Source organism: Centroberyx gerrardi, chromosome 10 (assembly GCF_048128805.1).
Source record: "Centroberyx gerrardi isolate f3 chromosome 10, fCenGer3.hap1.cur.20231027, whole genome shotgun sequence".
NCBI lineage: Eukaryota > Metazoa > Chordata > Actinopteri > Beryciformes > Berycidae > Centroberyx > Centroberyx gerrardi.
In genome coordinates this window covers 6819007-6842904 of record NC_136006.1, presented here as the reverse complement: position 1 = coordinate 6842904, position 23898 = coordinate 6819007, and positions in this window count along the sequence as shown.

Genomic DNA, 23898 nt, shown 5'->3' with positions numbered 1-23898 from the left:
GAGAATGTTTTGATTAAGTAAGTTAAGGCAAGGCCCGACTCTGGCAGGCAGCACAGACATTTTGTCAGTCGGGGGAAATGGAGTTTCCTGGCAAGATACGGGAACAACAACAACAACAACAACAGTTCTCACTGCGTCTTTCTGCTGTTGTTTTGTTTGATTCTAGATCAAAACGACAAGTACACGTTGGTGGTCTAGATAATTTACATATCTCCCTTTATTTACATCCATCAAATGAGAAACACTTGCTCTGAAAGTGGGGATGTGATCACTCATTTAGTGTTGTTTCAGCTCGGAGACAGATAGCATGCTGTGAAGACATTTGCGAGCCTGTCCTCCCAGGCCTTGATCGATGGTCCCGGGAGAGGGCGTTTGTTATCATCACTTCAAACATGCTTTCTTATTAAAGGGAGAGGCAACACAAAATACAGCCATAAAACACGCTACAGAGTCGGGAGTTCATCAGCCTCAAAGTGTCCACTCTCTTTATTGTGCCAAACGGCTATTCCCGCGATCAATTAAGATACAGTCAGCGCCCCACGCCAGCCATGAGGCCCGATTTAATTGACAGAATCACAATGCAAGCTGGGCATCATACTGAGGTGGGGAATAAAATAAATAAATATGTACAAGCTTCATAGTTGATATGGATCTTTATTGAATCCTGTGAGTGTTCATCTAGAAACAACAGGGTTCATTTATCCAGCAATCTATTAACACATTTGTGCGAAAATCCTTTCATCTCTGAAATGACATTTTAGCTGCAAATTAGAGAGAATTGAGTCCTCAGAAACTTTGGCATGCATATTTCAGTAAAATAAAGCCTTGACCATAGAGGATTTGAGCATTATTAAATGTTTTTTTTCTGTAATTTTACATGTAAATGTTGCTGAAAACTACCTAGCATATAGCGAAAATAAAAGTAATTTGTGTCATAACATGTTATGTGTCACATTTAGAGTTTCCATACCGCATTTCCCCCTAAAAAATGTGGATTTGCCTGTTGCTAACACAGCAGAGTAGATAGCAGTTGTCCCACACTTAAGTTGCTCCATTTCCTGTATTAATGTTTCAGCAAAAATGTAAAGCTTTAAAGTGCCACACCTCCACCACCCCACGGCCACAGCATGCAGTTATAAATACTTCATGGCAGAGTATGGTGGCTGTGGTCAGAAAAATAGAGAAGCGCAACCCCCCTCACCTCGTCTCTGGCCCTCTCCCAACCACAGAAGTGGGACAGTAAACAGTCCCTCCTTCAGATCATGAATAATTCAGGTTAAGTGTAAAAGATGCAAGCAGCTGGATGCCGGTGACAGAGAAGGAGACAAGGGAGCCTCAGGTTGCCAGGTCAGAAAGCTCGGCAAGATGGTCGGGTCTGTTTGTGGACGGGAAGCTACAATGAGGATTTTTAAGTGGACCTCACAGGAGTTTGAGTGCCGCAGGAGCGATAGCAGGTGTTAATATTTTATGGGGGGGGGGGCAGGCGGCGTATGGACACAATGGACGCTACAGTGCAGAATCCTGTGCAGCACAGCACTTATGTCAGCCCTGGAGAACTTTTAATGGGGTACAAAGCATAATTGGTGGGCAGCCGCAGGAGGCTCGTAAAAACAGCCATAAAAGTAATAATGGCTTAGGAGAGGACAAATGAAAAAAAGAGACCAAATCAATAATGAGAGGACGGGATAAACTAATGCCGCTGTTGAGGGAAAACCCTGTATCTCCAAAATGTCACCGTTTCAGGAATGAAGGAAAACAATCTTGGTTTTAGATGGATGACAACAGATTCTTGTAAATTATACAATGGATTTTGAAAGGGTTCCATAAGCCCAAGGGTCTTAAAAGTTCCTCAGCCTATGGAGCGACATATAATTCTTCAATCCAAGAAAAAAACATCAAAAGTAAATTACAAAGTAAATTTGAGTTACAAGGTTTTCACCTGACAATACCTCTGTGGACTTGATGGGGTTTCAGGAATGGACACAGGCAGGGTTTTAATTCCAGAAAACAGCGAGAAAGCCCAGTGATGGAGATCAATCTGGAGCATGATTTATTAGCTAAATAGAGAATGCCAGCATCACTTCATTAAATTTAAGATCTACAGAGTGACTTACAGCGAGTGTCACAGTTGAATAAGCTTCAAGGGCTTTCAGGTAATGTAATGCACCCTCGGGCGGCCATATTGGAGGTCCACAGCTCTTGGGCAACACGCTGCGAACAGCTGAACATGAACGCACAGTTTGGACATCTCAACACAACTGAATAGACATGGTTCATTTCTGTGCTTTTTTTTGACTGGGAATTGATCATTTCCCCGCTGATACATCAGATCGATATTGTGTTTTGATGTCAGCTTGTTAACTAGCTAACCACAGTATCTGGTCAGCCAATTATCACTGTTGTAAACACATTTGATTTTCACACTAGGTAACATATCTAGTAGAGGCTAACGTTTGTAGTGGCTAGTAGTCGCATGCTAACATTAAAGTCACAATGAAAGCACATTTTGAGAGCATCTTGCTTCCTTGATGTGTTCTTTTGAAACAGGATATGGGGGCCGGACATAACGTGGGGAGGGATCATTCAAAAGTAAACCAATGGGATATCAGTTAGGGATATCAGTTATAGAAAGGCAGTTTGATCAGAAGGGCAGAGGGTAGCTTGGTGGCTAGTTAGCTAGCAGACAATGCTAAAAAAAAAAAAAACAGCTGTTTGTTCAGGTTAACAGAGCTAGAGACTAGGACCAAACAAACCAAACAAAGGATCAAACCTTAATCACACTATTTCCTTTTTTTTTTATTATTATAACATTACTGAATTGAGCTACATCCACACCATAACAATCTGTTTCAGGTATCTCTCTTTTTCTGGAGCCAGAAAAAAAAATCTATATTATATATTTAGACATTATTTCCGCACAGCCAATTCTCCACTGGACCTCCATGATGGTGCCAGACGTCATTGCTTTGAGATTTGTGACACAACTGCAAAGCCTCTATTCCAAAATTGGCAACATTACAAGGAAACAGTGGCAAAGACTGCGATGGTCAAAGCCAGAGAGCACAGACAGTAGATGTAACAAATATCCCTGAAGTTTTTTAGGAGGGTGACAGGCAAATCTAGTGGGAGCCATTAGACCACACATTTCTTTGTCATGATTTAATTTCAAAAGCTGGGCCAATTAAACCACTTCTGTTTATTGAAAGAAGGGAGGAATTGGTTGTATGATAAAATAATGCGAACTCCTATTTAAAACGCTGACAGCAGAGAGAGAAAAGTCGACAATGTCAGCCACCTTTTTGTCTCTCACTTTAAGGTGAACGATCCAGATGCAGTGTGAGAATGGCTCACTGAAATATCTGACATGTATTTCAAGCAGGCTGAAAATGGGGTGTTGGAGCCCATCAAACTCCCAATTATCAAACTCTCACAGACAAGCCAAGGAAATGTGGGGGTAGGTGTGGCTGTCAGTTAATTGGTGGGATTACAGTGTTTGCTCATTATCACTTCCCAGCAGTACCGATGAAAGAAAGTAAAACTCCAAGTCAATCTGCGGCGGGGGAAGACGCTTTGTTGCAATCGCTCAAACCGGCTTTGATGGAATGTAATTGGTGTTATATTTAAAATGCCTTAACCGTCAGAATTATCACATCGAACCCGTCACCTTCGATCATACTTTCACCATCAGAGCTCGAGGTTTTACTGTACCTTATTTATAGTAGCTCAGACTTTATGTATCAGTTTTCTCGGGGGTGAATACGGTAACTTTTTCCTGTTTTTACGTCACCCTCTCCCTGCTGAATCGTGTCCCGTCTCCCATCTCTCCCCACTCTACATGTTCTCTGTAAAAAGTAAAGCGTAAAAAAGTTTTTAAAAATAACTAACTCTGTCTTTAGATCATTTTTTTTTTTTTTCTCCCCTAGCACATCTCTCTTACATGATTATTCTTGGGTCTTATAACAGGCTCTGACCCTTGACCTCCTTACTATTGGTTGCTTGCTTGTAGAAATTGTGGCTTATTCTACTAATACAGACATTGTTAGTCACCCTGGAAAACAGCATCAACTAAATACCTACAATGTAAAATGAAAATGTTATGCTTTAATGATTCTGCTTGGCATGAATACCTAGCTGCATTACCATCCAACCCATAATTACAGTAAAGAACACCTTTTTCATTATTATTGTTCTAATATTATTATAAACTCTAGTGGAATAGCAACTACAAGTAATTTACGCATGCTGTTTTTTTTCATCATTATTGCTCTAATATTAGTTTTCCCTATATTACTGGTGACAATTACCTCTAGAAGAGTAAGAAGCGCAACTAAATAGTGCATGTACTTTTTCTTTTTAAATGTCAATAGGAGCCAGACGCAATTATGCCATTTTGAACCCAATGTCTTAATAATAATAATAATGGGTTTACATAATGAAAATAAGGGAGCTATAATCTAATTCAGTGAATGGCAGCCTAATAGCCAATGCCCTTTCACCAGTACACAATCATTTGCTCTATAGACTTTGCACATGAATGAAAACTCAAATCAAGCCCATTCATATCTGAGGTCATCGGCCGCATGGAGAACGGACTGAAACAATGTAGTGAATTAATATTAATGATCTCAGGTCAGCACCCTTGTAACAATTACACTTTGCACATTAGACCACACTTTGCCCATGTTCCCCCTTTAAACCTATTTGCATGCATAATGAGGAATTTGAATGAGAGGTCATCATTTATTAATGCTGTCATTTATATTTATGACCGCGGTGCTTTCATAGCGCGGGCCCCTGTCACGGAGCTCATGATCAGCATTGGCATTTGGTGGGGAGTTCGACGGCCCTGAACGGGTGAGTGGAGGGTGGGGGGTGGGGGGGGGGGGTGGGGGTTCTGAAGGGCCCATAGGTTTCTGAAGGGCTGTTTTGAAACCTTGAAACCTTCAGATTGGGTTTTACGATCGCTGCCATGTTGCGAGGCTGAGAGTCGACACAGAGCCGCAGCGCCGCCTGCTATTGGCCCGTAATCGGTGACCTGTCAATCACTGGACAGGCGACCTGTCAATCACCAGGAAAACCGTGTTATAACCCTTATATCCCGTTAATGACATGATTATTTTGAAAATCGCCATGACACACATTAGTGTGAAATGATCTACTGAGACCATAACCTCATGTCGAAAAAAACTACTGACTTTATATTTTGAGTGAGAAGTTGGGTTGTGGTCCCATTGACTTGCCGGGTTTGGAGTCTTTTTGGAGCCGGCCTCTAGCGGCTCATAGCGTAGGAATTGCTGCCGCCACTTCCTTATTGGCTTCAAATTTCACCTGTGGTTTTGGCCGCTTGGCTTTAGCGTGGTGCGCGTGCCATTTGCGAGTTTTTAATCCCTGCACCAGATGATGAAGTATCTCCAGCAGCCACCCATCTCATTTGACCAGGCTGCCTGATTCAAATTGCAAAATAACAATGCGTCGATTTAACATTATGCTGTAAGTTATGTTAATATCGAGAACGGTGACAGATTTAGCGTTGCTTAATTGTATTAACCCGAGCTGTATAAATTATTGAGTGATTGCTGGTTATAAATATGTTTGGCGCTGTCTAGCGCGGTGATGCAGGCAGCATCGATGGAACGCAGAAGCAGTTGGAAATAGATGACATTTCTATCTTCTCCGGCTTCTCAGTGCCTTAGAAATTCACTGCTGGGACAAAATATTGGGCAAAGGATTGAGACATAAAGCCATCTGCTTTGACTGTATTTCTGTCATGCTCTCCCCTCCTTCATTCAACACAAAACTAAAACTCAGGCACCCCAGAGGGATCCAGAGAGAGAGGGAGGGAGAGAGAGAGAGAGAGAGAGAGAGAGAGAGAGCAAGAGATATTACACTGAGTGAAAGTTTGTGTTTATTTATCATGGTCTGTCAAAGAGTGTCGAAGAAGCGTGCTGCAGAAACCTCATTTCAACCGCGCACCGCGAAAGGGCTGCGTGTGCCGAGACAGCTTTTCCTATGTAGGAAGTCATCGACTCCCCCGGCGAGCTTCTTCAGACTTCTCTGAATCGCACAGATAGAGCTCGAGGAAGCAGACACATTCACATTCTGATACCGAACCGTGGCTGATCAAGTTAAAGGTATCATTCGCGAAGCCCTTGTGGGTAGGAATAAGTGGGAAAAATGTTACACATCATATCAGGCTCCGACAGAATTACGAATCATGCTCCAACAGGAGTGACACCAGCACAAATAGGAAGAAGCGTATCAAAAGCATAACTCGGGGTGTTCAAAATCCAACACACTTGGTGTTTGACTGATACTGAGTCCCACAGCGCTCGTCAGGACAAAGGTCTTTAGCAAGGAGGGAGATTCATTTTGCAATCTGGAACTAAATCCATATGGCTGTGGAAGCATAGACTTAGCCCAGAGAAATATCACATACATGAAAGACGCCAATGCATGCAGTTGGGTCTCCTTTGAAAATGTACTCTCCGTTTTTTCAATGCTAGCTGAATCTCAGGTCTATTTAAAAACCTTTCGAAATATCACACAGTGAGTAGTTCACTCGCTGTACTTCTGCTCTGCAATCTGGGCATAGAAAATACATGTTGTTTTTTTTTTTTTTTATATGAAAGTGGATTATTGTCATTATAGAACTGCAGTCTGTGTCCATGACTCACACACAAGAAGAAAGGGCTCATTAGCACGGGTGGGAGTTGGTGGCAGGGGGTAAACTGACCCTGTGTCACTGCGAAGTGAGGGAACGAGAGACAGAGTGCGTCTGAGCGTGTGCGAGAGAAGTGCGCCTCATTTGAGCGAAGAAAGGAGGGAGGAAGAGGAGGAGGAGGAGGGAGGAAGGGCGCACATTCGCGTGAGAGGAGGAGAGAGCCGGGAGAGCAGGAGGCTGTTCGGCGGATCAGAGCGTGAGTGGGAAGTGTGACACGCTCCCAGCCAATGGCGACGCAGAACTCCCACACTCCCGGTCGCCACGGCATCGCTGCTCCTAGTAACAGAGGGCTCGACATGATCTCTCCCTCCCGTGTCCTCTGCACGTCTCCGTCTCTCTGGCTCTTTGATTTTTGCCTGTCTGGAGAGCTGCAGCCCTATCACGCATACAGCATGTTCTTGGCAGTGTTAGCTTGTAGTGGGTTCAGCTTCAAGTCAGCATGAATTTATTATTTTTTCCTTTTTTTGGGCCCAGTATTAGTCAAGATGGTCGTGCATTCTTGAATACAGTAGTATTCCTGAGAACTTCATGATTTTAGTCCCTTGTTGAGACCCTCTAAACCCGTCTCACAGATGTAAAATTCGGGTGTGTTCACATCAAGCATGTTTGGAGCGGTTTATTCGTACTCTGGAGTGTTCGCTCCTTTATTTCAGCTCGTTTGGGCAGGTGGGAACAATGCTATTCAAACTCATTTGGCACCAAATAACGGCACTGAGAATGAAAATATGAGTCTCAGTCCTCCAGGCAAACTTCACTGTGGCTCTGTGGGAGAATACGAAATTGCTTGTATTCATTCTCAACGTTTCTTAATTACTAGTCATCCTCACGTAATTGTTAGCTAAGTAAAGCATCCCAACAATCCATAGCTTGTGACTAGTTTAGTAGTGCTTAAACTAATCTGAAACAACTTCAGAAAACAACCCCAAAAAGCATAGTTTTATGGGTATAAGGAGACATCTAATAGCCAGCAGTTGTAGATGCTTGGAAAGCCTAGCAACAAAATAAACCGAGCGCAAAATCTGTCTAGACTGATGCTCATATTCAGCTATTTCTTCATGTGTTCTTAACTGGTATGAACACCAGAGAAGGTAAATAACAAGGAAGAGTGCTGACAAGTCCATCACGCTTAGCTAAAGTTACAGCAACTCAAATCAGATTTGTTTTGACCCTCTCGCTGCCAAAATCTCTAACCTGGCAGGATGACAGGTTCCCAAAACTCTGTCCAATAAACGAGCTACAGGTGAGTCCATGAGATTGTTGTTTACAAGCTCCGGTTGCTTGTAATTGGGAAATGTGAACCTAGACGAACCAAACCCAAAAAAAAAAATGGGACAAAATTAACTTTTCCACTATGCTTCAGACCAAAGAAAAACAACCTGTAGGTGTGATCACACTCTCGGTGGACCGGCTCCAGCAGACACATAGTACTACTGTATGGATGAGTTGCTGCTCACGTTTGTTTTACTGTGTGGGAGCGGAATCAGCGCCGGTTAAGGCATTTTTCGTCTCTGGTGATATAACTAAGCGTGCATCCTCCGCGCAAACTGCTCCAGTCACACTCACGTTATACCCCTGTGGTCACGGTGCACACGACACTTGCACGCATGTGTTGCACTGACGCCCAAGTCAGCTGCACACACACATCGTTTAACATATGGTGGCAGCACTAGTGCTACAGTGGATGGCTTTAAACTTTGATGAGTTTATTTGAGTTCCAACCTTGGAGGGAGACATAGTCATCCGTGAGATCACGGCAACAGATGGGCAAGTCTTCCGCTGCCTGCAAACAGGGTTATTTTTAATGTGTTTCAGAGTGAGAATTCACACAAAAATACCACCCCTGAGAGAGAGAGAGAGAGAGAGAGAGAAGAAATATGGTGTGAAGTTGCAAAAGAAAAAAAAAAAACTTGCACCCTTACTGTCATAGATGGGAGACATCCTTTCTCTGCGGAGAGAGGAATATGAAGTCATAGTCTCCAAAATAAACTGAGAAAGAGAGAGAGAGAGAAAAAAAAAAAGAAGCTTCCACATGACCTTAGTGAAAGCCAAGCAGATCCGCCGCCATCTGCTTGCTGCTTTGACAATGATAGGAGTGGAGTTTTTTAATATAGCAAAGGAGGCCAGGCAGCGCGGTGACATCCAAATGAGAAGCAGTGTGACCGTGTCTGTTCATATTACAGTGAGACGGGAATAGTTTTGTGTTCGTGTGTGCAGAGTGTGTGTGGATTTGTGTGCATGAGAGAGAGAGAGAGAGAATATGTGTACACGTGAGTATCGTGTGTGTGTGTGTGTGTGTGTGTGTGTGTCTCGGCCGTCCACGGGGGTGTGGGAAGGTAGGAGATGAAAGGCAGAGGGAAGCCGTCTCTCCGAGTGGAAACGACAAACATCTTCTCGCTGAAACGTCCCTTAATATTCCCCGCTTCACATCTCATCAGAGGAAACTTCTCTCAGACAAACACGCCGGCCTTCTCGTGCCTCTCTGACGTGTTTCTCCTCCCACCAGCCAGCTGAAGCACCAGAATAAAACCCTAGATACCTCCTTACACGCCTTAGGATCCATATGCAGTCTGTATTAGAGTGACACCTTGACGTTTTGGATTTCAGCCGGTTAGTTTTCAACCAGCTAAGAAAGCTTTTGGGGGACACTGCCATCATTGATAATTCTTTTTAGCCAGTAAAAACGTTTTATTAGCCTGGTGAAAATGTAGTTTTCATAAATTTATTTTTTTTTGCATTTTTATTTATACCATTTATATGAGCTTCTTATTCATATCCTTTATTGAATTTTACTCTTTCTGCACCAACCCAGGGGTTCCCAAATGTTTTCATGTCAAGGTCCCTCAAACAGAAAAACATTGGGCTACAAACCCCCCATCTTAATGGATTTTATGTGTTTGTTTTTTTTTTAAGATTTTTTTTTCCATTTTTATTAGACAGTTCAAAGTTGAGAGAGACAGGAAAGACTGGGAGAGAGAGAGAGGGGGGATGACATGTGACAAAGGTCCTGGGTCAGATTCAAACCCAGGATGTTGTGTTTGTGTATTAGCCCCACTGGGCCACCAGGGGTCCATTCCAGAAAGCAGGTTCAACAAACTCTGAGTCTAACCCTGAACTCTGAGTTGATTAACCCCGAGATAGGAAACTCAGAGTTTTCGGTTCCAGAACAGCTGATCTGAGTTAGTTCAACTCTGAGTATGTTCACCCTGAGTTAAGCGCGTGCGTGACGACAATAAAAAGCCATCATCAATGGAGCGCCGATACTACGATTCACCATGGCAACCGGCGGGAAAAAAAGGTTGTCCTACTTCACCCCACTGGAGTTAGATATGTTAATACGTGCTTATGCACATTTTCAGAAAGAAAAGCAACACAGCTGCAGCGGCAAAGGAGAGAGAATTGGCGTGGGAGAGAATTGCTGCCCGAGTCAATGCGTAAGTTTGAATGCAGTAGTGTATTCATTTAACATTTAACCACACTTTCTTATAATATTACAGGTGAAAAAGTGGTGGAATGGTATTGAATAAAATTGTATTTTCATTTAGGTGCAATCCCACGGGCGCAAAGTGCACTTGGAAGCAGCTGAAAATGAAATATAAAAACATACTTCAAACAGGTAAGACATATGTTGCTTAGGCCTATAGGCTCATGATTGTACCTCACTTTGATTTTAATCATATTTGACATATTAAACAAAGTAAATATCATTCAGTGACTATTTCAACACGTAGTAACTTTAACCCCCAACAGAATGCTGTTTTAACACACATAAACGTCCTCTCGCCTAATATAATAATAATAATAATAATATATATCCTACTATAAATGAGGAAAACTCTGTCCGTCTGTCCGCATCCATTTTGCTCCTCAATGGGTAGTATATATATATATATATATGTATATATATATACATATATATATATATATTCCTTTTTTGGGTTTTTCATTTTTCCCAACAGTTACTGATGGTGTTATCTGCCTTGTTGAGCCTCCTGCCACAACAGAACTCCTTGCAGTTGTAAGTACTCAATACTCCAGAGATCTTGCCACATATAGTAGTTTAAAGTATACCGAAACAGAATGCTCGTCTTCATCACAGGATGATGATGATGATGATGATGAAGACACGTTGTCTGCTGCCACAGAGAGGGATTCAGAGAGGCCTACAGAATATGATGTATGGTAGCTACTGATAGTTCTCTCCCCATTCACATTTCTTTACATTCTTGTGTGGAATTTGGAGTTTGACATTTACATTGAAATGATGAGAATAAATAATGAATGGACAAACAACCGGCACATTCTTATCCTTTTTAACAGAGCATGGCTGGGCATTACCAGGAGGAGGGTCCATCAACCTCCACAGCACAGATTGACAGTGAGATGTTCAGTAAATGCCAGGTTAATTCTGCATGTAGAACTGTAGAATTGAATGCCATCCTTATGTTTTCCCAGTTACGGGTAAAGGAGTTGTACAAAATGCATCTCATCAAGAAGATGGCAAAAACTGACCAAGAAATGGTGTACTTGGGGCGGCAGATTAGAAAGGCAGATCTTGAAATTGAATTACTGGAACGCAAATTAGAGGTGGGTGCATGGTCACAGGTGAAATATGTTAATTGTTGGAACAATATAAAAATACTAACTTTTGTATTTGTAGGAAATAAAGAAGACCAAATGAAATGTGAATGATTTGTCTTTATTTGACTGGTCGGGGTGGTGGTAGCTTAATCTGTGAAGTGATTCCGGCATATTATGTCTCGGACAGCTCTTCCATCCTGGACATCTGCAGGGTGGATGGGACGGTCTTCCTCAGGGTCGTTCATTTGTACGGCAGGGTGTTGCTCTCCTCTAATTGTGGCAATATTATGGAGAACAACACATGCCACAATAATGTCACATGCCCTCTCTGGGGTTACAGGCACTGGAACCGGGCTTTAAGCATGCCTATTATCATCTCAACCCGGGCTCTAGTCCTGCAGTGGGCCACATTGAACTGCTGTTGGGGGCCCGGCTCAGGGTCAGGGTAAGGGGTCAACAGAGAGGGCTGGCATGGGTACCCTCTGTCACCAAGCAGGTAGCCATCAAACTCTCCTGTAATTATATAGTGGATACATTTTGAGTGTGTTAAAAGAGGGAGACAAGGGAATGATATTTGTACAAAGCTTTACTTACCATGTGGCTACACTCACGATACGTTCGTGAGTCATGCACGGAGCCGGGCCACTTGGCTTCAACACTGCTCCATCTTCAAATCAAACAATAGTGAAATTAAACTATTCCTCATTTTGCTAGGAGACCGCCTGAAAAAGGCATCCGCACTCTCAAAATCTGTGCAAAAATCATTTATTGCTTTCAGTCGGGAGACTTTCAAGGCATAAACAGGCAACAAGTGAACAAAGTGCCCCAGTGCAAAACACCTGTCACCCCAGCATGTGACCAAGGTAGTCCCAAAGATACCTGGCAGACTACAAATAGACAGTGTATACAGAGACAGTTAGAGGCACATTAAATACAATATATACAATATTTACATGGTGAGTGAATATACTCTAATAAACAATAGAGGTCAATGCTATGTGGAGGCATCAGGCAGGAGCCGTCATAAAACACTCATGTCAAGATCCTTGTTTAGGCCCAGAGGTTGCATTGTTCCTAAAGAATGGATCCAAAAAAAGTTCTCGCTAGGAGACCACCTGCAACCCCCATCAAGGACCCTCGGGGATCCCCTTACCCCACTTTGGGAACCACCACACCAATGTTTACCCTTACTTCTTCTCCCCTGCAATGACTGAACTTCCCCTCAGGGATCAGTAAAGTCAATCTTATCTTATCTTGTTGGGGGGAACACAGTGGGGGGGTGTTCCTACACTTGTCCTTCAGTCTCCCTGAAGCAGCGTGTTAGCACTGAAACCGAGGGGCAGAGCCAGCTGGACGCCTGCATACAAATTTAACTCTGTTTAACAGAGATGCTCCGCTGTGGTACAGCACTTTCATTTTCTGGTCCGCTTACCTCCACACAACTCCAGAAACATCCAACCTCTGGCATGAGCCCCCCTGCAGTGAGTATATCTGACTCTCTTTTATGATAATTGCACACGGTTAAAAATCCAGTGCAATGATTTCAACTCAGTCAGGAAAAGTTCAAACACAATGAGCATCGTTTTGTTCAGTTTTTGATGGTTAGACGGTACAAAGCCTGTAGGACTGAATTAGAGCCAAATTTCCTTCGGACCAAATATCCAGTGTTGGAACTTCGACCAATCAGAGCATTCATTAAAACCTGGGTGTAGGTGACATCACTTACACCAGGAAGTAGATTGGAATTCTAAATCTGTTTGATTCTGTTGACCAGAGAAGAGTTTTTCAAAGGCTGTTAGTCAATTTCCACAATGGTAACAGTTATAATGATTTGAGTAGCTTTACATTAACAGCATTATACCATGAAATTGAGAAATGCAATTCTCAGTGCACTGGACCTTTAAATAATATCTTGGAAAAAGAAAAATATGGAAATGATCATAGCATGCTGATCATACCCTGCTTCAGCTCATTTACAAGTCTGATTTTGTCTGAACGGAAGCAGACAATGGCATCTCTACTGCAAGGAAACACAAAGAAAGACAATAGAAGCGATTTACCTAATTAACCCACCCAGAGGTTTGAGTGTTTATAGCAGATTTAAATACCACCAGACTTAAAATATCCATTTAGGACGCAAACTGGTCTCAGCTCAACTCTCCTGCTCTAAGATGTACAGTGAGCATATGGGCTGGGATGTGGTGGTGAATACTGTACAGCACAAATAGCAGTCTGATAAGCATACCAAAGCATCTTTATTATGCCAGGCAGTGGAAGATTAATAAGGTGATGTGTTTCGACTGTAATTGACCCAGTTAATGAGACCCTTGTTTTGTGGTTTCCTCCCCCGTAACCAACTGTGAGGGTGCTCAAAACAAGTGCCAAAAACTCCCATCTCTGCCGAACGAAATTGGCTTATTAATTCCAATTATACTGATCATTGAACACTCAAATGAAAAATGAAGACGTTTCAACTTGACTAATTGGCCCCAGGAGTGAGTGTGTGTTTGTGTCTCTCTGTGTGTGTGTGTGTGTGTGTGTATGTGAGAGAGAGACAGAGGAAAAAATAGAAATAAAATGACTGCAGGACAGAGAAGGAACTTTCCAGTTGCCAGTTTTGTGCAGTATGCAAGGATGCTGCTAGTGGGGAGAAATGGTATTTTCAAAGGGCCTGAAATACTTGGGATCTCTCTCTCTCTCTCTCTCTCTCTCTCTCTCTCTCTCTCTCTCTCTCTCTCTCTCTCTCTCTCTCTCTCTCTCTCTCTGTCACCTATATAACAAGACAATGTATTCTCATATTTTTGTATCAAAACCCCATTACTCTTCCTTCCTGGAACAGCGTATTTTTAGTTGTTACTTCATTGGGTAACAGTAGGCATCCATAAAAATTCGAACCAATAATATCACAGATTTTTGAACAATCCCCTCCGCCCCTCCCATCATATAAAACTGCCTTTCTCTCCCTAACTGATACTGCTATCCTATTGGTGTACACTTTAAGCCTCTTTTGAATGATTTTGAATGAGTTTTGTCCCCTAACTTAACCTTAACTCTTACTTTAACCTAAGTATAATCCTAATTTTATCCTTAACCCTAAACCCAAATCCTAATCTAGCCCCTTGAAAAAGTGCCGGCCAGCCAAAATGACTCCTCACTTTGCAAAAATGTCCTCACTCCGAAGGTCTAAAACTCAAAATGGCTCTCACAAGGATAGAAGCACAAGAACACACACACACACACACACACACACACACACACACACACACTCACAGAGTTCAGGCACCCAGTAGAGTTCAGAGTGGTCGTTCCTGCAGTGGGGTTTCGTGGCCCGCTGCACGTCACCCTGTCCTATCAGTGGGTCCGATCGCACCGAGGGACCGCACAGCGAGGCGCTCCACAGAGAGGCAATTCACAGAGAGAGAGGGAGAGAGAGAGGGGGGGCAGGAAAAGTGTTGGGGTATTTATTTGGTTTTGGGGTTGGGACATTCAAGAGTGCTGCTCTGCAATGACACACATCCACACATGCACACACACACAGATACATACACAGACACACACAGTTTCTAACCCTCGCGTCATCTGCAGTTCTTTCCGACATCCGCTGGAATTCAGTCTTGTTTGAAGCAGCTAACCCACACACAGAAGACTAAAGCTGCTCTATGCAATTTTTGTACCTTGTTGGCCCCAAATAACAGAAAGAGGTCACTGTTTGAATTTTGAGGACGTCGATATCCAGAAATCATGTAGGTTGACGTCAGCAAGCAGCAGCCAGTATGCTCATGTTCACCAACCTGTGATCGCTTTATACCAAAGGATACTGAAGGGATGAGAGAAACAAAAGATGTTTTTGAGAAAACGTGGAAACATCTTCCTTTGAGGTAACTTGATATCTTGTGTTTTTTTCTGTTAAAGATGCTCATAAAACACAGTTCATTTTCCAGTTTCTATTCATCACTTCCTTTGCATGGAGAAGATTTCCTGCTAGTGACCACACCAGACACGAGAATTTAATTTGGTCAAATAGGGCGAATCTAACTTGAGTGTAGTATTTACATCAAAATCTTGCATAATGCAGCTTCAACAATAGCAAACCCAGTGTGTAAAATGGAGACACAACAGGGGAAAAGATTTCTGGAATAAACCAGTAGACTATTAATCACTGTCCTGCAAAGGGAAAGTGCAGTACCTGCCAATTTTTGAATTATTTAATCAAAATTGAGTCATCACTCGATTATTAATGGCACCTTCATTCATCTCATGTATACATCGTTTGTCTAGTTTCTGAGGCTGGAATTTGCAGCATCTCTAAAAATACCAGGAAAACAAAGTCATTTTTTGAAGTCTTTTTTTTTCTTTTCACATAGATACTGCACTTTGGCCTTGTAAGGCAGATTAGCAAAACAAAAAATGTACTGTTTAGTTGCAAGGACGCATCATTTCATCATTAATTTCATATCAATATGTTTTTTAATACTGATTAGATGCTGCACACATCCCTAGATGATGAACTTTGATCAAACGCCAGTTTTTCTATGATTTATACTTGTTTACTGTATCTCTCCACTGAGGCATCTGTTGCAACTCGTCTATCCCTCTCCTACAGCGGTCAATCTAGAAAACAAATTGGCGAGCTTGATAGACAGTGTAGGATTATAAGCATTATTGCAACAATGATGAGGATCTTCCGCCATTACCATTATTATGATGATTCTGTTGTTCTTACTCCCCGAGACATATAATCTTAAAGCCTCATGTGTGGGTGTGTAGAATATGATTATAGGCTTTCATTATACACATAAATACAAGAGAGAGAGAGCAAGTGGGAGAGGGGGGAGGAGGAGGAGGAGGAGGAAGAGGGGGGGAGGACGGGTAGAATGCTAAATGATGGAGGAAACACTGGGCGCTGAGAGATAATGCCTACAAGGACAGAATAGGCAGAGAAGACAGAAAGAATGCTAAGAAAGAGGAGAAAATAGAGACGTATAATGGTGGAAAGTGAGAGAGAGAGAGAGAGAGAGAGAGAGAGAGAGAGGCAAAGGAGAGAGAGAGCGAGAGAATAGAGGAGGAAAGGCGTTAAGGGAGCAGTAATCCACTTGTCACATGCAGAGATGTCAACCAAAGTGACTTCTCCACACAGCTAGGGATAAATCCATTTATTCTGGTAATAGCTGCTCTTATCAACCCCTGACTCACTGTAAAAGCACAATGTAATTTTCCTAATGCCCAAACAACTGCTTATACACACAGGAGCAGCAGTGAACTTGGCCACCTCGAGGCTTCAGTGTTGGCACCGCCGCCCTTGGCCGGCGTTTCACCAACTCAGGGCTGGAAACCAGGATCCAGTTCCTGAGAATCTGCTGAACACCGCTTTTGCTAATTATTTGGTACAGAAACAGACTATCTTCTACTATTAGTTTCAGTACGAAAAGGTTCTAAGTTACTTTCCGTTCCTTTGCCAGTCGCCAACACAAAAACACAATCATCACTTTTTTTTTTCTCGATTGGAAAGACTCTCGCTGCTCTGCTATCGCTATTCGGCATCGCTCTCTCTCTCCGCCGACATGTAAAAAACCCACAGCTGGAAGCGACAAGTTCACACACGGTCTCTCGGTGGTGGTGGGGGGGGGGGGTTCTTGAAAGGCATTCTGGGAAATGTAGGGAATCACTAACTGAAGTAGAAGTAGACGAGGCCGGTTGAGGGAAAGTACAAAAAGGTAAATAACAACTTTTGATGATATATAACAGTGTGAGAGTATCCAGGGATTTTTTTTTTCTTTAATCCATGCTTTTACTTTTTACACCATATTACTATTATAGGCATTTGCATGTCATTATTGTAGTTCTTTGTGCTAGGAGTGTATCCACATTTGCAAATACTTGCACACTGTGGCTGCTCACGCTGCGTCCAAGATGCCAAAGGGCAAGACTTCCGTACTGTAGCTGCTTCTTGGGAACAAAAGCTCGGTCTGCATGATATTATAATACGTCTCCTCATTCTATTCATTAACATTCAAGAGTGAGGCAGGGGGTCGGGTCAAGTCAGCCGTCAGACCAAAACATATTGATCTCGGAATTACATATTCTCTTATGTATGCTCTCTTACTATAATTATGTGGAAAATGTTTTGTGCTTGGAGGAAGCCGGGTTACGGGAGGTTGATTTGAGATCAGCTTCTACTCACATGCAAAGAAAAGCTATAAGCACAACTCGCAAAACTGACCCTATGTCAAAAGCTATGGGGTATTTTTGCCTATTTCCAAATTCTAATTCTGGAGACAAAGTATTTGACACTGCATTTATAAAAAAGTTAACTTTAGCGTTTGTAGTATGGACTAGAAATATGACTTTTAGACGAGCGGAGGCAAACTGAAAAACAAGGGACGTGTACATGATCCTCTAACTCTCCAGGGGAAATGGTATACCACAAGTGTTCCACCATTTTATTTATCCATCCCCCAAAAATAGACATGTTTACGCTACAGCTTATGAACAAGGAAGGAGAGGTTTAACACGCATCCAAAAGCTCGTCACCGGAGCCAGACAAAAGCAAAGGTCAGCATTTAAAGGATGGAATATCTGACAAATGTCAGATCTGATGAAGACCACATTTGGTTGAAACGCTACGGTGCCACAGTTTATTGAATAAAGCACATTAGGGAGCAGAAAATCAGTATGCAGGCATTCCTCTCTTCTCATTGGAACATCTTATACCTAATATAACAACATAAAGCGTTGGATTGAAGCAATGCCTGCAGGATCATCCAAACTGCGGCTGTAATTAGCGAGCCAGACAAAGAAGCCTGTCGCTATTCTTTCACCCATTTTTCTAACCTTACATCACAGCCACAGACACACTGATCATATTCTATGTTTTCACACAGCCTCTCTTGGTAAATTATCTATCAAAGGCTAAAGTAAACTAGTGTCTCGATCCGCGGCCTTCATCCACAACACAAAGAGTCCCCGTTCCTAGTCGGACTCTTTGGGGGGATTGTAAAAAGCTGCATGAGATTGTTTACCAAATATTGACACTTGGCAGATAAATAATTCAGTCCTAATTGACTTCTGCTTGAATAATTAATGGTAATAGGGAGGAGATGGGTGTGGAGGAGGAGGAGAGGCGAAGAGTTTTCGCAGCTTGACCGGTGGAACCAGACTCCCCAAACAAAACTCCGAGGCTGCAGAACTTAATCTGAGCAGACAGGTGAGTGTAGACGGAGGAGACCCCCCATCGCTCAGCCGTCTGCCCGTCTGTCTCCACACTCTGGAAACAGGTCAGATCGGTGGCAAAGTGTTCAGTAACAAACCGTCTGGTGTAGATTCACTAAGATTGGGAATCTTAGTGAATGTAGACCAGACAGGCGTAGAGTTTTTGTCTTATTCGCTAAGAAATTTATGCAAAAGTCATGGCAGAAACAAGCCGTAGAAAAAGGCACCACACAAGCAAATAACCGTGTGCTTGAGCTTTAACACTAATCCACCAAGGCAGGCACCCTTCCGCCCTAAAGCCCCTTTATAATTTTTCTTCTTTATAGATATTTATTATTTGTTTCTGGGATGGAAAACCTTCTCGCTCGCCGGCCCCGATGCCTGTGTGTCGCAGGGATGGTGGCAGCTGCTCTGAATGGTCTTTATGCCACCTTTAAAATGAAAAGTTCAAAGGATCTTATATGCGCTGCAATTGAATTTGAAATTTGAGATTTACATACATGACCAGTCAAAAGTTTGGACACACCTGATTGAATGTTCTATGTTTTTCATTCTCTTCAAGCCATTCTGATCTAAAGGCTTTATGCTTAAATGCTTGAAATTAGTTTCTTAGACAAATATAAATAGTGAAGTTGATCCTATGTATGAATTTCTTTCCAAAGCCTTTGCCTTTCCATCAAGGCAAAGGGCGGCTGCTTTAAAGAATCTAAAATACAAGATAGTTTTGATTTATTTAACACTTTTTGGGTCACTGCATAATTCCATTTGTGTTATTTCATAGTTTTGATGTCTTCGCTATTATTCTAAAATGTGGGAAACTGTAAAAATAATTGCACACTGTTAGTGAAACCTTTAGTGAACCTGGCTCTCTCTCTCTCTCTTTCTCTCTCTCTCTCTCTCTCTCTCATCTTTAGATTGCCTCAGGTACAACTTTTGCCGGAGAGAAAACCGTCACGTTACATTCACATGTCTCACAGGATTACAACTAAGCATGGCAACACAGCAGGGGAACCAAATGTAATATTCCTGCTCACCCTGTCTCCCCATCTTCCTTTTCCTCAGTTCATAGTTCATGCATCCACACACACACACACACACACACACACACACCCTCCCCACCCCGCTCAGGCTGGCTGGCAGGCACAGTGATGCCATTCAAGGTGGGGAAAGATGAGAGGGCCTGCTCTATCGACCATACTGGAGAGGAGTGCGATACCTTAGCTCTCTCTCTCTCTCCCCGAGTCGCCGGCCACAATGAGGTTCCCACACACGAGGCATCGGGTTTGAGTCTCAGCCTCGCCTCCTCGCCTTTCACCATTCATCACAAACTCCGATAAGGAGAGAGAAAGAGAGAGGGGGGGGGGTGGGTGAGGGGGCGGGGGGCGGAGAGAGAAAGGAGGTTGAGAGGAAAAGAAAAAAAAAAAGCAAGAGGCATTAGGGTGAAAGAGAAGGAAGAGGGAGCGAGTGAAAAGGAAAAGGAGAGGCACTTGGGGAAGAGAGAAAGAAAGACAGAAAGGAGGAGAGCGAGCGAGAGAAAAAAAAGAGAGACGAGAAGAGAGAAAATGAGAGAGATTAGAGCGGGGTGGGGGGGGGGGGGATGAGAGGAGTCGGTGTAAAGGCGAAGAAAAGGGGGAGTGTGAGAGGAGAAAGGATGAAAGAAAGAGAGGAGGCAGAGGGGGAGAGAGAGAGAGGCAGCAGGGCTGGTGGAGAGTGTGTGTGTGGGTGTGTGTGTGTGTGTGTGTGGGTGTGTGTGGTGTTGGGGGGGGGGGGGGGGGGGGGTCATTCTCGGAGCATCAGTCAGCAGGTTTGCCTCCCCAGTGGCAGGAGTCCAGACCTGAGACAACCTGACACACAACAGGAACATGCTCTCTGGCTAGTGGAGACCTTTTAGCATGCCTTGGACACACACACACACACACACACACACACACACACACTGGGACACCGGAACACACACACACACACACACACATAAACATTCACATAAACACATGCACTGGGACAATGGAACACATTAGGAAGGAAGGAACACACAAAAATAAGCTCAAATGCATGCACAAATACATACATACAAACACACACACACACACACACACACACACACACAGGAACACACATACACATAAGCGCCATTTCATGAATTCACAGAAAAAACATACACACAAAATATACATACATAAATATACAAGTGCATGCATGCACACACACACTCACACAGGAACACATATAAACACATAAGCACACACACACCTACACAAACTAGCATGTGTGCACACACAGGTAAACATACATAGCCTGGACCATCCTGATCATGTGACCTCACATTCTGTTTCGCTCCACGGATCAGTCTGGACTTCCAGCCGCCCACATCCATTTCAGACAAACTCCTTCAGCCAATCAGCGAATCCAAATTCAAATCCAGTCGGAAGAACGGCGAAAACGTCTTTTCCGGCGAGAAACTCCGCTAGTGCGTACTCTTGTTCTTGTTTAATTGTTGTTATTGAGTCTATTTCTGCAATAACTGCACTTATGGCTGTGTTTACTCTACTAACGTTAACGTTACCGCTCGTTGCTTCGGGAGACGCTGTTACTGTTTTGCCAGCGGCGGCCTGTATTTCACGTCATCAACTACGACGCAGTCCCTGATTGGCCCGGTTACGTCATCAACTACGACGCAGTCCCTGATTGGCCCGGTTACGTCATCAACTACGACGCAGTCCCTGATTGGCCCGGTTACGTCATCAACTACGACGCAGTCCCTGATTGGCCCGGTTACGTCATCAACTACAACGCAGTCCCTGATTGGCCCGGTTACATTGTAATTTCAGGAAATCGATGTGGGCGGCTGGAAGTCCAGACTGATCCGTGGAGCGAAACAGAATGTGAGGTCACGTGATCAGGATGGTCTTACCAGGCTAACACATACACACACAGCGACACAAGAACACACTACACACACATAAAAACACACACACTCAGGGACACAGGAACACACACGCACATATAAGCGCATGTGTGCACACAGAGGGACACACACACACAAACTAGCAAAATAACTAGTATAGCATGTGCATACACACAGTTATGCACCTGGATATACACACAGCGACACATTACACGTATATGCACACACACACACACACACACACACACACAATGTCCTCTCCCACACACATACACAACACAGAATAGCGGTCCTTTTACTCAAGTGGATTAGTCTCCACAATGGCTTCCTTTATTCCCAGTGGAATGTGACTTTTTTGGGCAGAGGAGCCCCCCAGTAAAAACCTTCAACTATTTTCACTTTTTAAAAACAATATCATCAATCAAGGCGGGTGGGCGGCTGTCAGGGGGGCAGGAATGCCCCACTTAGCCGTCACATGGCGGTGATTATTGTGTTCATCACGGGGGAGATTGCCGGTTATGACAGAGAGCTCCCCATAATGTGTCTATTGTCTCTGCAGGCAGAGCAAGACCGCTATTGATTAAGCCATTCAGGAACAAGGACCCCAGACAGGACAGCCCCTCTCCCTTCTTATCGGCGTTCGAATTAAAACGATATTAACGGGAAACAATGTTTTGGACGCAAATACGAGAGAAACGGCAGCGCGATGAGCGGTTGAGGGAGCTGAAATTAAAATGTGCTATCGATCGCGGGAGCTAATTTAGGGAGGAAATGATGATGAATAAATGTCTCTCGCAGAACCGCACCTGGAGGGCGTGAGGCGAAGCATGGAATATTGTTTCTAATGAACTGGCCGCAGCAATGGCCAAATTGCTCCTGTCTTCAAAACACATTTTTTTCTTGTTGTTCCAGCGATGGCTCGGTAACCGAAATACGAACCCCCGTCTTACATCTTTAAAACCTCGCTCGGTGGCAGCGTGCTTCGGCGCAACACAGCGCCTTTCAAATAGGATTGAGGTCATGTAAGAAGCGGGGGGAAGAAGTGAATTATCATGTTAAAGCACTTTTAGCCTCTGCACTCCCCCACTGGGAGCCAGGCCTACCCACAATCCATCACTCTCACTTATTTTGCCCTGCTTTTTTTTCCCCCCCGCCTCATATACCATGAGTCACAAAGGAGAGGGAAGAAAGAAATCACCAAGTCATACACAGCCAAGCAAGTGTGCCATTTTGGCCAAGAGACAGTGTGAGTGTGCCTGTGTGTGTGTGTGTGTGTGTGTGAGAAAGAGAGAGAGAGAGAGAGAGAGAGAGAGAGAGAGTATCTGGCCTGGATCGTTCATCAAATTGTATTAGAGAATATTAAAGGAGTGGACTCATTCCCGCTGATGCAAATCTAACGTGACGCCACACACACAAGGGAGAGTGACTCTGGATATAAACACACACACACACACACACACACACAGACTGCACTGCATGCATATAAGCATATGGGCTTGTGCAAGGCACCTGCACAAACATGCACACACACACACACACATTCACACATCCACACACACTCACACAAATCGACCTGAGCAGTGATAAATGAGTACGTATGTGACTGGGTGAGCCTCGAAGTGTATAGAGAAACATATTGGCTCTGCCTTTTGTATTTGTGTGTGTGTATATATGTGTGTAGGTGTGTGTGTGTGTGTGTGTGTGTGTGTCTGTTTCCCTGCCACCAGCATCCAGCAGTAGGGGATCAGCGGGCCAGATGTGTGTGATTTATGGAGTGGCAGAAGCCGCGGCGGAGAGGCCTCCAACGTGTTAAACATTATTAGCCACAGATGGAGCTGCGTTCGCACCCAACGGCGTTCACACACATCAGGACTCCCATTCCCCCCTTTCATCCCCGCTCGCAGTGCTATTTTTGCGTTTTTGTGTGCAGGCGCGCCGCTCCGTTCCGCGAGGCTTCAAATAGCGCGTCGCCCCGCGTTGACCCCGCCGTTGCTTTTCCAACAGGGTCTTCCAGAGCGGACGGAGGAGACGGGCCGGTGCCATATGGCTCTCCGACAGCAGACCCGGCGGGGCGGTGGAACGTGGGGAAGGCCGTCAGCGCTTCACACACGCAAAGGGCCGACCTCAGAGGGCTGATGAACTGGGAAAGATATAATAGAGGATTGTACGAGCCCCGTAAAAAAAGGAGGAGAAAATGGAGAAAATGATATTCATTGCCACCGCGGACCTCCTTAATCCGCAGGGGGAATCCACCACCCTAACCCCCAGTCGCTCATTCACTCCTTCTGTTTGGGGGGTCAGGAGGTGTCATGGAGACCTCCCACCCCCCCCACCCAAACCCCCACCCCCACCCCCACCCCCACCCCTTACCCAGAGGTTGGCCTGGTCACTGCTACAGAGGGGCGGCAGGATATAATCACTCAGAATCTGTCACTGGTCCTGATTAATGCTGTTTCTCCCTGAGGGCAACCACTTCTCTGCGTCC